We start from the raw sequence: 19,705 nt of genomic DNA on the forward strand, positions 1-19,705 counted from the left end.
GTGTAAAAAAAAAATACTTGAATACTTCCAGCTTCAGTAAAAAATATATTAACACTTAACAGACAACTGTAATTGTCAAGCTATACAATAATATCCAATTTCTGCATCTATGCCGATTTTTATGGCCAGTGGGTGTTATTTGAGTCTCACGGTGACTGTATTCAAGCCCTGAATTCAGAAACTCAAAACATGAGTGTCCAGAGAATCTTCTGCAGCTTTACAAAGAACAGCTAAAATATAAAACAAAAATCACAGCATAATTGGACTTTTATGAATTGTTTACCCAAAGCACAGTTCCAATCATGTCAACAATCTGTTCTTCTGAGAGAAAGCACAGTTGCTTGCATACTGTACTCCATCACGTTTTCCTTGTGTTCCTCCTCGACTCCTGCCCACCTCCTCCCCCTCGCCTCCCGTCTTACTTAGTTGAACATAACACAGCACGTGTAATATATTTGGCTTTGAAGTTGCAGTATAGCAGAAGTCTGTCAATAGCTCTTCTGCTCATTTGATGAAACCATGTGAAAGGTGTCCGCTACTCCGAATGCACAGGTGTAGCACTCCGCCACTCAAGACAGGACATATTTTAATGGTTGTGACAGAACTCTGGATATGATACCACAGACATCATTTTTCAGAACCGATCCGATACCGATCCAATCCGATACCATTGTTTTTTTAAACAATGTAGAATTTCTGTAATTTTCTGTGTTGACCTGATCATCACTCTTTTGTGTGTTAAACACAATCTACTACATATAAACAACTTCATTTGAATGAAAAATAACAAATGACAAAATATATAATCGTAATCTATGACAAAAATACTATTATAAACTAGGTTAGTGGATAATTCAGCAGCAAAAGATACTCTACATTCTATAATTCACAATCATTTTATAACATTTTGCGAAATATTTTATTTACAAATAAATGTCCAAAAATCTGGTAAAATGTAACACATTGCTCATTGTATTGTTTTGACTGAGGTAACTGAACGCAACACACAGTTAGATTGCTGAATGGGGGATGACAGGCATTAAAATGTTATAATGTTTTTGTGCCTTTCGTGGGGCTCAACATTAACACAATAGTATACGCACAATATCGGATTTGGATCGGTCTCGTCTGACTGATACCCAATCCACAGATAATGCCAGTATCGAAGCTGATACAGATCCCGAGTATCGGATCGATGCATCCCTATTTCAATGGACTTCTTAGGCTTACGATACTTTTGAGAAATACAGCCTAGGAGAACTTCAATGCTAGCTAACTACCAAAAGGCTTACTTGATTGCAAATCAGCTACTTTTAATAATGAGTAGCTTACTGCTTGACAAACAACACCTTCAAAGTATCTCCTCCAACACCACTGCTCTGGGCAGTCAGCTTGCTGGGAAATCTTAAGGAAATCAATAGTCCATGAGCAACATCCTGCATGCGAGGCTGATCGTAACAAGCGGTGACAAAAACGATCTCATCGGGCTTCAGAATTCATCTGCATGCACCCCCACACAAACTGGGCTCTTAAATTAGTGCTTGCATAGGCCCGTGCCTCATTAATTGCTATTAAAATATTCCTCCTATTGAGCTAATTAGCCATGTTCCAAGGCAGAGGAGCAATGTTCGCTGAGTGAGAAGCAGACGGCGCAGCACTCCCCCTGTTTAATTTGGCTGACCAAAGCAGCTGTGTTAACGGGGTATTATTTTAATTAACTGAATCTCCTTTTCGTAGCTAATGAGCCGACATGGTAAGGGCCAGATCTTGTACGAGTGTAGCGTGTATGGTGGGAAGCTGGGCTCCAGCTGTATTAAAAACCCTTGCTAATAAATAAAAAGCCTACATAACAAGGTAAGAATAAAACAACATGCAAAGAAAATGCTGTCAAGATGGCTCAGGTGCCTTCGAATGTCAAGAGGCTTGAGAGATTTGGTGCATTAAAAACATCCACATCAAATCACCACTGGTTTAAATACTGGCCACTGTTAATTCTGTAGTTTGTATAGTGTTTCACGAAAGCAAAAAGATAGACAATATTAGAGATTGATAATTCAGAATGTTCTTTTGACAATATGACTGGGTGATATACTGAATGTTTAAGATATATTTGTGATAAGATTGCTGGAACAATTATGTTCAATTCAATTCAAACTATCAATTCAAACAAATATTCAAGTGTGACTTAAAGTTTTTTTATAGTAAAATACTAAGTAGAATACAATACTTTTATTAAGCAAGGAAGCATTAAATTGATCAAAAGTGACAGTAATATAACACAATGTTAGAAAACATTTTAATTTCAAATAAATGCTGTTCTTTTAAACTTTCTATTCCCAGAACACAGAAGTAAAACTATTAAAGTTTCCACAAAAATATTAAGCAGCAAAAACAGTTACTAACCAATACTAATAAGAACCGTCATTAATAATTAAGCATCAATAATAACTGATAAACCTTGGTAAGCAATAAGCATATTACATTTCTTCCAATAAAATCTAAACTAAACTATTCTAAAAAATACTATATAATTTTTTTTTATTAAAATGACACCAAATGGCTATTTGAAATTCTGAAATAAACACTCATTTAACAAATACCTGGTAGATTAAATAGTCTCATCCTATAAATTTTTCTTGTTGAATATCCTGTTTTGCTCAGAAATATAACAAGTAAAATGGGTTGCAAAAATAATGCATGTTATCTGTAAATAAATACATTAATATCAAAATATGCAATTAATATTGTCAAAAGGCTGAAAAACATTGAGATACTAGATTGATCTGGATGCCACAATAATGTAATCTTCCAAAGCGGCAATTAATCATTCAAAATTCACTTAAGTTATTTTGCGTGCTTAAGATGCATTTTTTTTTCTACACATTATCTTAAAGGTTTTTCCATTATTTGTTTAAGTATAACATTATAATACCATTCATATTTGAACCTTTTTTTTATAATTTAAAGAAACCAAATCCAATGTATAGTTGCCATTTGAGGCTTAATACTATAGAAAAGCACTAAAAGTTTTTCAGTTAGAGCGTTTTCAGCTTGTTTATTTTCATATGAAATAGAGTTGCATTAATGTAAATGTAAATGTAAATTGTGATATCGTAATTAATAAACGCAATTACAATTTCAAGGGAATAATAGACAATTATGATTTTTGTCATAATCGTGCAGCCCTCTGAGATATTGAAAAAGAGATTAAACCTTTGCTGTCCAGTCCTAAAGGGCCTATATAATTCTGTCAATTAGAGGGACCCAAAGCAACATCTACAAGCTGAAGCCTTGTTCACAAAGAAAGAGGGACAGTGAAAAAACACTGAGGCAAAGGACAAAAGACGTGGAGGACAGTGGAGGAAGAATGAGTACAAGAGAGAGAAAGACTCAGAATGCTGTCAGGCAGCTGAGTGTGTCATCTCATTGGGGCAGTTGAAGATTAAAGCGCGGGGTCCGAATCTGACTTGTGAGAGGGATGCACAGGACAAGCACACACAATCAATGTCACAGTCAAATGGAACAAAACAAGACAGCCTCTTTCACTAGAAGCAAACGCAATCACAGAAGCACAGAAAAATCATTGCATTGTGCTATACCACATTATCAAGCTATAATTCAATCGAGGATTTTACACACCCTGATTTAAATAAAGACAGTTCAAAAACAAATAAATGCATTCCAAGGAAACCTTTGGAAACACTAGTGTACAAGTGCGTGTCTGTGTGTGTGTATACACTAATGTATATAGTTATTCACAACATATACTAGATTGTAAATTATGATGCATGATATAAGTATATGCATCAATAAAGTGTAAATATAATCTTATCCTTCTTCTTACACAGGATGTCCTGGAACATTTAAAAACAGTTAATTTTTAAGGACTTTTAAATACTTATTCTTTTTTCTCAGAGGACAGTGCATTATCCATCACCATCTTCCAGATTTCCGCAATGCTCACAGTTATCTCATTCCCAACACTTCTGCATTTAATACTATAAGCAGATCTAGGGGACTAGTATTTATGCAAGGGAATGTCCCGGCATTATTCCATGTACAATATATGTACAACTATTTGCAAACTCCCATCAAATCCAATATCTATTTAAAGAAGCTTCGCAGAGGAGGGAACTGTAAAACCATGTAACGAATATTAAGTACAAGTTGAAACAAGTCTCTTTGATCATTCGCAGCTTGTAACTCTTCACCCAAAAATTATGAAATCACTGTTTGTTTGAGTGCATCTTTATCTAAAAATCCCCAAAAACCTTTACACAGCCTTAAGGGGAAAATCGAAAAGCTCAATTTGTTCAACTCAGTTCTGCTCACATTTTACTGTCACCAACAATATTTACTTTATAATCAGATTTCTAAAAGCTATGACCAGTTGCAAAGCCAAAAATGTTGTTATTTCGAAACATTTAGCGGGATATCAGATAACATTGCTCATGGGAATCTGTCCCTTGAAGAACTGTAGTTTCAAGGATAACATTTTTTTAATTAAATGCCAGATTAGATCTTCAGAGAGTGCAATTAAATATACATTTAAATCACTGCAAACTCAGTGTGGAAAACAGATCTGATAGAATCAATTACCAATGCATAGCAGCAGGTGAAAATGTTATATAAAGGCTGTTACATCCATATGCATAATCTATGGTCTTATTGTAAATGTTTAGCCAGAGGAGATAATTAAGATATTAATCCCCATGTAATGAGAGATAGAAAACAGACACCTCAAGACTGGGAAGGTGGAAGATGGAAAGAGAGATTGACGGGCAAAGATAGGAAGAGACAGCAATGCTGCAGTCAGGGGTTAATTAATTTTTAAATATCAGGCAGGGATCACAAGGTCTAGGGTATTTTCTATGCCTGGTTCTCATAAATCAGGGTTATGAGTAACCCAAATGAGATCAGACATATTCCATGCGGGAAACCCATTTGGATTTAAACAAGTTTCTACAGGCAGTGATTGAATAAGGAAAGAGAGGCATGTGATATCAAAACAGTTTTTAAAAAGAAACTGTTCACCCAAACATAAAATTATGTCTGCTGTATTGCCGTTTTTTATTTTTTTTTATTTAATGAGACTACCATAAAAAGTAGTTCAGATGACTTCTGAAGTCAATCGACAGCTCAATGTAAGGAAAAGACCAAACTTCTGTGGATCTGTTATTCAAAGCTTCATCTCTGTCCGGCGTCAGTTCTATTTCTCTCCAGAAGTTATGATCAATAAAAGTGCCATTGTACAGGGTGTGCACTATTCTGGTGATGAAATTTGCGTCACTCGCACTGTACACGGACCTTGGCATACGTGTAAAAACTTTCTCCTTTATATTATGTAAAAAGCAGAAGGCTTTTAAATACGCATCAGATACTAATTTTGGGTGAATTATCCAAGCGCCAAACAATTACAAGAAAATAGTTAAAGCCAATGTTTCCTCTAAGCTGCGCGCGTGCGCGGCCGCGCAGGCCAGTCGAAGTAGTCGCGCAATAGATTTTTCAGACCGCACACATTTTTCAGACCGCACAAACTATTTTTTTTTTTCCCATGGTTAAACATCTGAGCATCAAGACGATGTAATAAACATTTAAAATACTGAGATGTGACAACCAAGCCGGACGTATGTTAGAATGTTTACATACAAGTATCCTACATTACTCTTGGCGTGCCCCAGCAGTCATACAGTGGGCGAAATTTCAGCGCGTTGACCGAATACTGTGGAAAAGATGCTGACTCTGACCCCATTGTGAAATACTGTCATAGAAAACTAAACGACACTAAGTACAAATTTGCAATCACTGTGCTAGCAGAAGTGCTAGAGGAACTTGCTCAGCTGTGCACCTGCTTACAGCGCAGTAATCTTACGGTCATGGATGGGCACTGCATTGGCAGAGCGAAAATACAGAAACTACGAGCGTAATATTTAGGAGAGTTTTGGAAAGTGAGAGTGCAGTGAACACATGGGACATTCTTCTGTTTGTCCATAAAGTTTGTGGGCACTTGGATGCCCGCTTCCCTTAAAATGAGCTCAAAGAGTTGGCTGCGTTTGAGCCGGACATGTTGGATCATGCAGTTGGTGAATTTGATCATGGCCTGAATGACGTGACCACTGACCAGTCTGGCGAAGAAGCTTGAAGCGCTTCTGGATGAAGCAGACGATTCGCTCCCAGGGCGCATTTGTCAACAATACAACGAATTCAAGTGCATGGTTAATGAAAAAAGGAAAATCGGACTGCTCAGATCATTTTCTGAGATTGTAACCTGGTCGCTTAAAAGTGAGCATTTTCCAGATCTGGAAAAACTTATTGACAGTTGTGGCACATTCCTAGCATCCAGCGCCGACTGTGAATGCGGTTTCAGTCTAATGAATGCCATTAAGACAAAATCGCGCAACCTTCTTGAAGTTTTCCATTTGGACCAACTAATGAGAATTAAATCAAGGCAAAAAGAGGTTCCTATAGACCTTGACAAGGTCTACAACCACTGGAAAGGGGCCAAAGACAGACGACAGAAGATTTGAGGTAGAAATGTATTTCCAATATTTTCAATTAGGCCTAATATAGATCAAAGTGATCTTGATTACTGCAACAACATTTTGACATAATTATGTTTAGTCATTGAATCATGTAGGTTAATTCTGTTTTAGCAGTTGTTTAATGTAAAAATGATTTTGTGTTTTGAAGAGAAATGATGTTTCTCTTTTGGTTAACCTGTTTTTCAGATGCTGTTCTTTGGAGAGATGTGTCTTCTATAGGCCTGCAGCCAAGATGAGCCACATAGCCAGATAGGCCTATCATCCTCAATGACATTCAAATAACATGTTTTGTAACCTAGTGTGTTGCACTAGTTTGTTGCAGTTATTAAATTTTTTTAAGCTACCTTTAGGAAAATTTACACCATGTCAATTTAATAGGCCTATTATTGTTAAGCACTGCATTAGCATTTTTCTTTCAATCAAGTTGCAATTAAATGTTGTACTTGCTGAGAAATGACTAAACATCTTGGATACTTTTATTTTTTTATATATCATTATCAGTCATAATAACCAGTGAACCAGTCATAATAACCTCTCTAAACCTTATTGAAACCGTATCAACCAAAGATCCTTTAAGTTCAACTAAACTGACCGGTAAAACACCATCATTAAAATCTTCCCAAAAGTCCAACTTATAAAGGATATTGAATAAATATCAACCTTGTAAATATATTGATGCATTTGCTGTCATCTCTTTGGCTAACGCAGGCTTGTAGTCATTTTCGGCAGGTTGTGTGGTTGCAAATTGCTCACAGTAGAGGTCTTCACGGGTCCAAAAATTCGTGCCCGAAACCGACAGAGACCCGTAATGTACTACACCAAACCGACCCGTACCCGTCTAATATTTTAAAAGCTGGACCCGGACCCGTGTAGGTCCGAGAAATGTCCACCCGGACCCGACCCGGACGCGTATATTATTTGAAATCTGGACCCGAACCCGCCGGGAAGACACAGACCCGACTGGATTCGACGTTCACATATTCCACCTTAAATTGCTATTACAAGTCAATAAACCTGTTGCGAAGAATACAGCTTTTTGTCTTACCTAATTTAAAGAGCCGTAGTCTCTCTTCCTTGTACCTGACTGCCTGTGATGCATTACAATCCTCCGACAATAAAGTTACTCATGTTATTCCTCTCGTTATTCCAAGTCCAAGCTGAATCCACTCATTATTTCAGCTTCAAAAGTCCACTTGATGTCACGGTGACGGATGACAAATGCTACTGTGCACATGTACATTCTGACTCGAGTTAATTCGCATAATAACTTAGACTGTTTGCCCTTTTCAACTATAATAACGATCGCTCGTGCAATGCCATGGCCGCTGATGTTATTTATTTACTATTATCATCTGATCTCTGTCTGTGCTCTCTGCTCTGCATCGAGTCTGAATCTGAACCACTAAAACTTTAAGATTAAACGGTTCATTTATAATATTCTAAAAATGGGAGAAAATGTAAAACGCGGTTTGGCAGTCGAAGTGTCTCTCACTGGTTGCCATCGAAACATGAAATGCGCTCGAGACTGCACATGCGTGCTAGCTGTATCAACCTTAAATGCTTTAATGCAATTTGAGCATAATAGAAAACATTCATGCGACAGTTCACCTCAGATTGTGTTGCTGAATTGAAATATATTAAATATGAGTGTGTCAAGTCTGCAAGCATTAATACCGTGAGTGCACTTATTAACTCTGAGTCTGCGAGCGAGAGAGAGAGAGAGAGAGAGAGAGAGATCACTTATTTTGGCTCACTCATTTCTTTTCCTAATTTTACAAGTAGCAAGTTACAAAAAACACAAGCAGTCTTTGATCACGGCCGGGTGTTCTTTGAGTCCGATTACTCCGATCGGCGATCGCACGGGTATTACACACAATGTTGAAGACCTCTAGCTCACAGTACTGAAATGTGCGCTCAGAAAAAAAAGAATTTGCTCAGTGCTGAAAAAAATTAGAGGGAACATTGGTTAAAGCCAGATAGACTTATCAAATATATAAATAAATACATAAAAATACTTCAATAATATAAGACACTAAACGTACTGAAACTGAAAACTTTTTCCAATTCATATTAAAGCCCTGTTTACACCAATACGTTTTTGTTTTAAAACGGTCTTTTAAAATGAAAATTATCCTCGTCTACACTGGCGTTTTCACTGCGTTTCAGAAACGTTCTCTGCACACACTAAACAACGAAAAAGCAGGTCATGTGACTAATCATACAAGTATAACAATGTGCATGATGTCATTGTTTACATGGTTTATCAAGGATATGCACAGCAAATGTGGCCAGCCACGCCATTGATTTCAAAAGTGTTTTTTTCGTTTACACTGAAACACAACCCCGGAGTATTCAAATTAAACCGTGATAGCAATTAGGTTAAACCCTACAAAGAAGTTCCGTAATCATCTAGGTTCATCCAATTTTACCATCAATCAAAAACTTTACAAACAGATATCGTCCCCACGGCCTTCTAAACAAACAATTTAAATGAACATTCATATATGAATAGCAAACTCTGGGGAAAAAAAAAATATATCAAAGGTTCTCGCTTGTCCCTTGCTCTTTTAATGAGGAATTAGCAGGCCGAGGCGAGCGGAGACCACTGTTCTTTCAACTTTACACTCCCTTGTCTTGGAACTAATAAGGAATCCAAGCTAAAGTTACCACATCAAACATTTTTCTCAGAGCAGCGCATTTTCAAAAGGTCGTAGCTTTTTTTCGGCCCATTTTAGTTGTTTCTCGTTCTTTTCCAACCTTTTTCGTCCCTTCGCGGCACACTGATCTTTAAGACTGACCAGGCTATTAGTCCTCCCTGGCACAGCAATTGGCAAACACATGCTCCATCATTAACTGCAGGGCTGAAACATGTTGTGATGGCAAGTCCGCTGCTCTCTGATCTTATTGTGGACTCGGGGTTTGAGGCCTGCCATTTGTTTCTTCTGACAGCTTCAGGACATTGTACGATGTGAAAGGCCACGAGCCTCTGCAACATCCACAGCAATCTTTTGATTAGTTTGAGGGCAAAAAGAAAAAAAAATAAATAGGTTGCAGGATCTGTGATTCTATATAAATATCCATAACATAAACTCTGACACAAGGGATTGACTTATGATATAGCTGTTAAGACTCCCAGCCTAGTGGCAACTCAATAACTAAAATCAAAACCATCTGAAACTCTGAATTCATAAAAGGTGGATTTTCAGACAAAAGATTTTTTGTAAATTAATAATTACAGAATGTCCTTTAATATAATTTTTTCCCCAAAAATTATTTTTTTTACTCCACTGTAGCTCTCAAAAAATGGCATCTTTGGATGCATTATTTCAGATTTGATGCACCAAAGAATGTTGAATTTCACATGATCAAATTAGACACAAAGCATTTAATTCTGCAATAAGTGTTATAGGGATGGTTCATCCAAAAAAGAAAATTCTGCCATCATTTACTCACCCTGATGGTGTAACAATCTTTTTTTCTTATGGGGAAACCAAAAGTTGTTTTTAAGAATGTTTCATTGCACACAACATTGGATTCCATTGTCTTTTATTGTATTAACAAAAAACTAAGAAACACTGTTCAAAACACTGTGTTTTAAAAACAACCACAAAAATAAAAACAAAATAAAAACATAAAACAAAAATAAAACATGCAGGTATATTAACGATATTAACTTTTTAAATGAAAGTGCATTTATATATTTATTTTTACACTGTTAAAAAAAAAAAAGAAAAGTAATAAAAGCTTTACATTAACATCAAGAAATAGAGATATTGTTTAGAGTACCTAAAAAAAACAAACACAATTTTCTTTTTTGGCTGAAGTATACCTTTAAATAGGTAAAAAAAAAAAAAGGTGAATTTAATTAAAAGTTTTTTATTTGCTGTTCAAATAATAGGAAATTCCAAAAAAAAATATATATAAATTAGTAATATAATAACATAACATTTTAATTGTATTGACATTTTATTAGTGAAAAGTTTGTTAGCTAGTGGATAGAATATAAAAGAAATTATATAAAAAATAAAATACATCTGCACTGTTCCCGTTGCTCATCAATAGTCTGAGCGCTGTCTAAACTGGCTCAACTATGTATATGATTTGAATTCCCTCCATGTTTTAGAATGTAGTCAAATGTGGAATTTCTTTGAGATTAGATCCAATCTGTTTGAACGAAGGGATTGCTTTTGTAAAGGTTCACAGTCTAGATAAGAGAGATTTTTCTTTAATATTACAAGCTTATCAATTTCACACAAGTGGGGCTAATTTCTGCTTCTTAATCTGTTGATCTCATTAGTTATCCGGTTGTGCAAGCTGAAGAAGAATATCAGAGCGCCGAAGGCAAAGTGACCTTGTGAAAGTCAACGAAGACTGTGCCTCATTTTACTCCCAGAGTTTCCTTCAATCACAGACATATGCACCCATGATGCATGCTCGCATGTTATACGAAAGACAATTAAAGGGAAACATGTTTTCGGCCCTTGGTTACTAGCCGTCACTCACCATCGCTCATTGCCTGATTTGTTTGGCTCCAGAAATCTCAAGGTCTCCTCTTTCCTGAGGCTTTGGCTTAAATTAAAGGGGATATACATTTGGATATTGTTACTTGTAATCAAATAAAAAGTGTAAAAATAATCATATTTCCCTACTCACTTCAACTAGGGCTGGGCGATATGGAGCAAAAAATATCTCTCGATATATTTTGCTATATCTCGAAATACGATATATATCTCCATATCTTTACAGGAAAATTAACCCCCAAAAACTAATTCAAAAACAAATATGCGAAATATTACATGTTTAGGGCCCTATGAAACGTTTTATTTTTTTCTTCACCATATGTTTTATTGTTACCTAATTCTGTGAATAATAGCATGTGAAATTATTTAAATGTATAAAAACAACTTAATTAGTTAAAAAAATATATATTTAAATAGCCTTATGTGAAATGTTTTTTCCCTTGAGAAATTCTGTGTATTTACATTTTTCTGGTTATCAAATGAAGGCATAAAACATTAATTTAAGTAATTAATCTTGTAATTATTTAAAATTAAGCAAACTTAATTTTTTGGGGGAAACAAAGGGGATTTACTATTAAAAAATAAAATATGGAAAGAAGAAATGTTGTGTGATTATTCCTTAAAAAATTATGTTCTTTTCATTTAAATAGTAGTAGTAGTGGGCTATGTACATTCTGGTGAACAATAGTAATAGATTTCTGGCAAATACTTTTATTTTGACAGGTTTACCTTACAGTTCTGTGTATGTGATACTACAGTATATGATGTGATATATGACGCTAGTTTTACTCAAATCAAACGGTCAAAAGCTCATGAAGTGACTCTCAGAGCAGTTCTGGAGATGTTCCTCATGTGTTCACGTCATTATTTAGTTAGACTAAAGACGCTTACATCACCGGAGCATCAGACGCACTTCAGTGTGTGTGTAAGGCCGGTGACACACTGGCTGCGTGGCGTCTCTGCTGCGTGTCAGGAGCGTGGCGGCTGCCTCGCGTGTCTTTACACACCAGAAGCGTGCATGACGCGGCGCTGGCACGCTGCTGCTGCTGTAGGTGACATATAGAGAGAGGCCGCCGACTGACCAGGATCTTGTCTTCATGACAACAATATCAACTTTTTTTTACACACCTACGCCTACTGAAAAAGGACACCGTCAACAGTATTGAAGGCAAAATAGACTATGTTTGACAGGTGCAATATTTGAAAATCGATAATTATTTAATTATTTTTTTAAATACATTTATATCTGAATTTATGTCAACCTAGACTTTCAAATATCAAAATGTCATGAATTAATATGTAATTGTGTACAAAATGACAAATAAACATATTTTCCCATTATATTTTACCTGGAAACGGTTCCAACACATGCGCGTGTCGCATGAAAAATAGGCGTCGGTTCTATTTCTAGCATGCGCGCGTCTCACGCAGGCAGTCTGCAAGCTCTAACCTGTTAACATGGGAGCCAAATTACAAACAGACACGCCACGCAGCTGAGACGCTTGCGCCACGCATCCAGTGTGTCACCGCCTAATAGACGAAGGCGCGCTTCTGTGCCATTCATTAACACAGACAGGCAGAACATGCAGGATTCATATTTAAATAGACTTTTCTGGCTTAATATTTCCAGATATTAGTCCATATCGCGATTTGATTTAAGTGCAATGACCTACTTTTGATTAATTAATTCAAAATTTGACAAATTCCATGACATTTCACGTTAAAATGTAAATTCCATTTTTATGACTGGATCCGCGATTCCGTCCACATTTTCTGCATCGTGGGAATCATAGGACCCTACAGTAGACATCTGCCTGCTTTTCGCCCGACGTCTTAAAACCGAAGTATCTCCATATAATGCAGACAGTTGTCCTATTTTTTTTTTACTAGTTCTGTACACGCCAGGGGAGGGGGGAGAAAATCAAGGAAGCGGGGGGCAAGCACAGCACAGAGAAGGCAAACAAGCAAAGTGGCGGAATCAGAATTAAATAATATATCGATATATACGATATGTCAAAATCCATATTGTGTTTAAAAAAATATATATTTTTCGATATATTTTACATAGAGATATCGCCCACCCCTAACTTCTACTTGATTTTATAATACATTTTACAGTATATAGAGAGATATTTTTCAATGCCAGACCACTCACATAAAACAAATCCACACAAAATAAATTTCAATAAATAGATAAAATAGACCTAAATAAACATTAACCAACATACCAATTATATCTAAAAACTAGTCGATTGGTATCATTGGTAGGGATGCACAGGTTGACCGGCCATAAATCGGAACCGGCCGGTTTTTGCTTAAAATACGTGATCGGCAATCGGCCGGTTTTTGGTCTTTTCTTTGCCGATTTTTCCGGAAGTGCGCTCGCGTGCACGGACTACATTGTAATCGTTCGCTATGTCATTTGTGTGGAAGTATTTCGAAATCTGTGCCCAGGACACAGGCAGCCGATCAGTATTGGAAATGCAGAGTTTCATGTCAGAGGCACAGATGAAGCTGCACGAGCGAATCTGTACCGGTCTGCGCCCTGAACACGAGTAGACCGTGAAGAGATGTTCAGCTCAACTTCTCACGTATTGGATGAGAAACTAAACAGAATAAACTGTGACAAAACTGAAATGTTTTTTGTTTTTAATTAGAACTTGCATACACGTTTGAAAAGCCAGAAATAAACATCAATTCTGCATTAGGATGATTATTTTTAGTTTACCTTAAAATTACATAGACTTAATTTGATTTAAAAATCACCTGCTGTAGCATACTGAAATTCATCCAATTAAAACATTTTATGGTAATGCTTCACATCTATATATATTTTTTTTATTTGAGACAATAAGTTATTTATTTTTCATTGGCTCAAGTAAAAAAAATATAGATGTGAATCATTACCCTATATATATATATATATATATTTTTTTTTTAATTGGATGAATGAAACACTTTGCATCTTTGATTTATTTGCACCAACATTATTTGATTTTAACATTTTGGAAAATGTATTTATATAGCATACTTTTATTTAGTCTCAATGGTAAAGACCTTTTTTTTATTTAAAACCAAATTTAAAAACTAAAATACTGAATGCTGATTAAGAAACATCTTATTGAATGTGTGTTGATTGTGGCATTTGGATTATAGAACTATGCAGTTATTGTCTTTAATTTCACATGGTCACAGTTAATCTTTTCATTTAAGGCCAGTTCTCTGTAGTTTCAACCCGATTCAAAACAAATCCACGATAGTCACATCGCAGGATGTGCGATGTATGCTGTCGTAGTTGATCCGTTATTCATTAAGGCCGGTGACACACTGGATGCGTGGCGTAAGTGTCTCTGCCGCGTGGCGTGTCGGTTTTTAATTCGGTTCCCATGTTAACAGGTTAGAGCTTACAGACCGCCTGCGTGAGACGCGCGTATGTATTGTTGTAATGAAGACATGAGCCTGGTCTGTCAACGGTCTCCCTCTACAGCAGCAGTGCGCCAGCGCTGCGACAGGCACGCTTCTGGTGTGTAAAGACACAGAATCCGCCACGCTTCTGGGATGCTTCAGACAAGCGGCGCTCACGCCACGCAGCCAGTGTGTCACCGGCCTAACTGTATGGGCCAAAGAGCGCACGCGAGAGAGAGAGAGAGAGAGAGAGAGAGAGAGAGAGAGAGAGAGAGAGAGAGAGAGAGCGAGCGCGCGACCGGCGATACACTAGATGCGTGGCGCAAGCGTCTCAGCTGCGTGGCGTGTCCGTTTTTAATTCGGCTCCCATGTTAACAGGTTATAGCTTTCAGACTGCCTGCATGAGACGCGCGTCTCAGGCGCGGCTCAAGCCGCGCAGAAAACACGTGCATGCTAGAAATAGAGCCGACGCCTATTTATATTGCACCTGTCACCGGCCTGAGAGAGAGAGCGCGCGCACAAAGCAAGCCCGGCCGCACGCAGTGTCTTCAGTGTCTCGCGCATATTAATCAATTGACACGATGGTGTCGCTGTTTAAATCATTTACAATGAGAATGTAAGTTTGCTCACCCCATTTTTGTTTGTAAGAATATTTTTTTATTTCATATCGCAATATATATCGCAGAAAAATAAAATATCGCAATGTAAAGTTTTCCCAATATCGTGCAGCCCTACTACTTACTGTACAGTTACTGCTGTTAATTTCAGATGGTTACAGTTATTGTTTTCAATAGCCAAAAGCAAGTTTGGCCTATTAAATACTAAATATCTTGTTTATGCACACTTTCCTTCTTTCTTGTTTGTTGCTTAAAAGAAAAAAATAAAATAAAAATAAATCGGAAATCGGTATCGGAATCGGCCAGTTTGCTTGTAAAAAATCGGTATCGGAATCGGCCATGAAAAATCATGATTGGTGCATCCCTAATCATTGGTACTTTTGTACACTATTACAAACACACTATATTATATGTGTGGTGAATATGATAACTGTAACAAGTTATATTACATTAATTACATCAATTACCTCATTGTGAAATCAAATTTACAAATTCAAAGCTGAAAATAATGATGTTGATGTTTATAATACCTTTATTTTATAGAAAATATTTATATAGAAGTTCAAACTGTCATTATTTACTCTTCCTGGTGTTATTATAAAACTTGTATTGCCCAGGCTGTTCTTTTCCAAAAACCAAAAGACACTGGCATATACTTGTACTTAAAATTAATTATTAAAATAAATAAAACCATAAAATAGTCCACATGATTCCATATACCATTCAATATCAGGTTGTATGGACAATCTTTACGCTCCTTTTTGTCTTTAACATTATAATATGGGATTGGAACATCATTAAGGTGAGTAAATTATAACAAAAATTTATTTTTTGTGTCTAATGTTTCTTTATTCTATTCTACGAAGATTTTTGTTTTAGAGAATACTTTCACTGTACCCAAGATTTAACCCCTGAGACAGAAAAACAAACTCTCAGCACAAACAGAGATTGAAATCATGAAACATTTCTGCAAAAAAAGTCTGCAATGACACATTATTCATGTGCTCCTGGTCTGCTGGCACTAGAGGAGCTTGAGTATTTATAGATGACAGAATAATAGCTTGATGTCTTAACTGAATTGATACAGGGATAAGCAGGTGCTTAAACATCTCTCTATGCAGCCTGACATCTCTGGTGTACTGACAGCCCACAACCACGTGTTAAATACAGTTAAACAGAAATCATCGTTTTCATGATATGCTTCTTCCAACTGACAAAGAGAATTCTAAGTCATGCAGTAGGGGTGTGCACGGATAGTAGGACATTCGAATATTCTTTCTGCTCTAATTATTCGATAAATAAAAATGATATTCGAATTTCGCAAAAAAAAAAAAAAAAAAAAGTTCACAATAAAACCTAATTTGGTCACTTTCTGTGATTCTCCATGGCAGATGTATGCAAGCAAAAATTATGAATGAATTAGAACTGCGGTCCTCTACAGTACTTCAAATATGCCGTGGAGAATCACAGAAAGTGACCTTGTTGCAGCATCTCTAAAGCAACGAATAAACACAGCTAACTTGGAGAATGCTCCTCTTCTTGCGTCTGCTGAGCCAGTTCTTCAGCGATAATTACAGAGAGTCCAGCTGAGACGAGTGGGAACAGTTCTTGCTGGAGCCATGTATTCCACAAGATAAGGATCCCATTCAGTGAAAGTGAAAAGTGAAAGTGAAGTGACATTCAGCCAAGTATGGTGACCCATACTCAGAATTTGTGCTCTGCATTTAACCCATCCGAAATGCACACACACAGAGCAGTGAACACACACACACACACAATGTGAGCACACACCCGGAGCAGTGGGCAGCCATTTATGCTGCGGCGCCCGGGGAGCAGTTGGGGGTTAAGTCGTGGTATTGAAGGTGGAGAGAGAACTGTACATGCACTCCCCCCACCCACAATTCCGTCCAGCCCGAGACTAGAACCCACAACCCTTCGATTGGGAGTCCAACCCTCTAACCATTAGGCCACGACTTCCCCACTTTTTTTTTTTTTTTTGGTGGTGAAACGAAAACACGAAGCGCTTCTCAGCGCTTTCTCAAAACGTATTCGCTTAGCACACCGTTATTTGTGAGTTCCGCCAACGTCTGTGTCGCCAGAGCGTGTTTTCTCCGCGGCCGGCCTTATTGTTATAAGGAGCCGACACTCCCCTGATCATATTTACATGCCTGTATTTCTTAACAATAACATGTAAAACAATAGAAAAAAAGTAAAAAAAAGATTTGCTGACAGTTTCAAAGTTTCAAAGTTAAGTGTAGTAGTGCTGCAATGACGCGATGTCATCGATTACGTCGTGATATGTGAACAGCCCCTTAAAAGACAGCGCGCCGCGAGACAACAGTCACAAACCACCGAGCAACCCAGAATCAGCTCCAGATCTCTGGAAACCAAGCTCAACCATAGCAGAACCCTGACTACATTTTATGGTTTGTGATGCTAAGGAGCATTTCATGATGTCTCAGACAACTGTAAATTTATGGCTACTGTGGTTTAATTATAAACGCTATCATAATCTCATTTACCACAGTAAAATAATTTTCTTTGTCTCTATTATTTCATACTGTAAAAACTTAAACCACATTGGTTGAAAATGAATAAAGGTTGAAATATGATATTAGAAGTTGTACTTATATATTTTTTTGTAAAGTTATCCAAAGGATTCATTAGTTAATTAAAAAAAAAAGAACATTAGATTCATTATTTATTGTAATATAAATAATCGTTAGATTAGTCGACAGAAAAAATAATCGTTAGTTGCAGCTCTAAAGTCTAGGCTGCGTTCTACAATAGTCTAATTGCTGCAGGCTGCTTCACGTTTTTTCATTGTTCAATTTTTTTTTCTTTGTTCACTTTTTTTTTTTTTTGGCTTTTAATCTATACTTTTGTTTGTTTGCACACATTGTTAAAGGTTTTCAGCTACAAAACACGATGTGTAATGTTCAAGCTTATTGTGTGTAAGCTTGTTCAAAATAACGGAAACAATAAATGTTGCTGAAAAATAACGTCTGTCTCATTAAACTTAATTTAAATAAACAAATATTCGAATATGATATTTGCGGAAAACGCCCATCCCTATCATGCAGTCGAGAAGATCCTTCACACTTAAAAAACAAACAAACAAAAAAAAAATAAACAAAAAAAGGTCTCAGGAAGAGGAGAGCCTTGAGATTCCTGAGACAAAACACGCCAGGACATAATGAGGGTGAGTGACAGCTAGTAGCCAAAGGCAAAACATGTTTCACTTTAATTAACTGTTGATCTATTCACTCTCAAATCCAACTGGACCAACTTTAACAGACTGCAGTACTTGAATAGATTACATACTCACTAAAAAAGCAATTAGCAATATTATAAGATGGTATTTGTCAAAAAGGTGTAACTGTATAAATATGCCAGGATGAATGATCATACTGAATAATAAAACTCCATCTAATCCTAAATACCAACTGATAACTTATGCAGGCTGACGTGCCACTAATCTAAAAAACCGACTCAAATGAGACAATGGACAAAAACAGCCTTACTGAAAGCATGAAGTACATTAATCCTGGGGTAGTTTGCATGGTGGAAACGTTCGCATCGATCAGGTTTACATTGGGGTGGGAGTGGTGCTGTCCGGGCAGACAGCGAGGAAGCATCAATACTTCTGCAGAGAGTCTAGGTTTGGCCTCATGCCCATGTTTGCCCGCACACCGTCCAGCCCAGACACCTAATCCTTCTGTACTGAAAACAGAGGAAGCTCACAAAGCGACCTGAACCTGATGCAGTCCCGGCTCACTCTGATGAGACCAGGAGAACACAGACACTTAGATCAAGTTTTCAAACTGGAAAAAGTGCAGAAAAGTTTTGACCTTAAAAGTCAATATGAAACCAGTTTTGACCCAGTTTAATTTCTTAGAGTCCTTTCATAATATATATAAAAGGAATGAATAAAAGTCAATAAAAGCACCTTTGGGCAAGAAGAGACAGGGAATATTTCAAAACAATGTAATTCCTGTATGACCCCAATTTTTTTTTAATTTTATTATTATTATTATTATTATTATTATTATTATTATTATTATTATTATATATATATAAAAAAAAAACTGCCAGTGATGTTTCAATAACTTTTCTGTTCAATAGCTGACCTGTGTACAACTACTATTAAGCACAAAGTGTGGAGAGAGCAACTGATGAGTAGCTGCTATTGATTGACCAAAAAACCTGCCACACATTCACCAATTCAGCAGAAAACCTAAACAGGTGATCTGGTACTGCAAAACACTCTTCACCCTTCACCTTCAATATTAAGAATCAAACCATAGCTTCGTGCCATGTTTCCAAAAAAACAAAGAGTTTGTTTTCTATTCAATTCCAGGTCTATCATAATGCTACCTGCATCACCTAAGGGCAAAGCATCAAAGAACTCAAGAACAGAGCGCAGGCATCCTGTGAAATTGCATTTACAGTAAGAATAGCAAATCTTGTTCAATAACACTTAGGACAGAAGACCTACTCAAGATCAAAAGAAGTCAAAGCACTCAGCCGTAATGGATATTGAGCAAATGTTGGTTCTGCTGTGAGAACACCCACATCTATTGAATCTCAAGTGTGTACTCTTCTGGCAAGACGTTGTGCA

The 19,705-nt window shown here is 36.8% G+C and overlaps 1 protein-coding gene across 1 annotated transcript in view; it reads right to left on the bottom strand.

Annotated features, from left to right (window-relative positions):
- The window catches only part of LOC113071768 (mediator of RNA polymerase II transcription subunit 27), a 60,669-nt gene that overhangs the window by 35,813 nt on the left and 5,151 nt on the right, over nucleotides 1–19,705 (bottom strand). The gene's annotated exons all lie outside the window — the stretch shown is intronic.

Source organism: Carassius auratus, unplaced genomic scaffold, assembly GCF_003368295.1.
Source record: "Carassius auratus strain Wakin unplaced genomic scaffold, ASM336829v1 scaf_tig00008058, whole genome shotgun sequence".
NCBI lineage: Eukaryota > Metazoa > Chordata > Actinopteri > Cypriniformes > Cyprinidae > Carassius > Carassius auratus.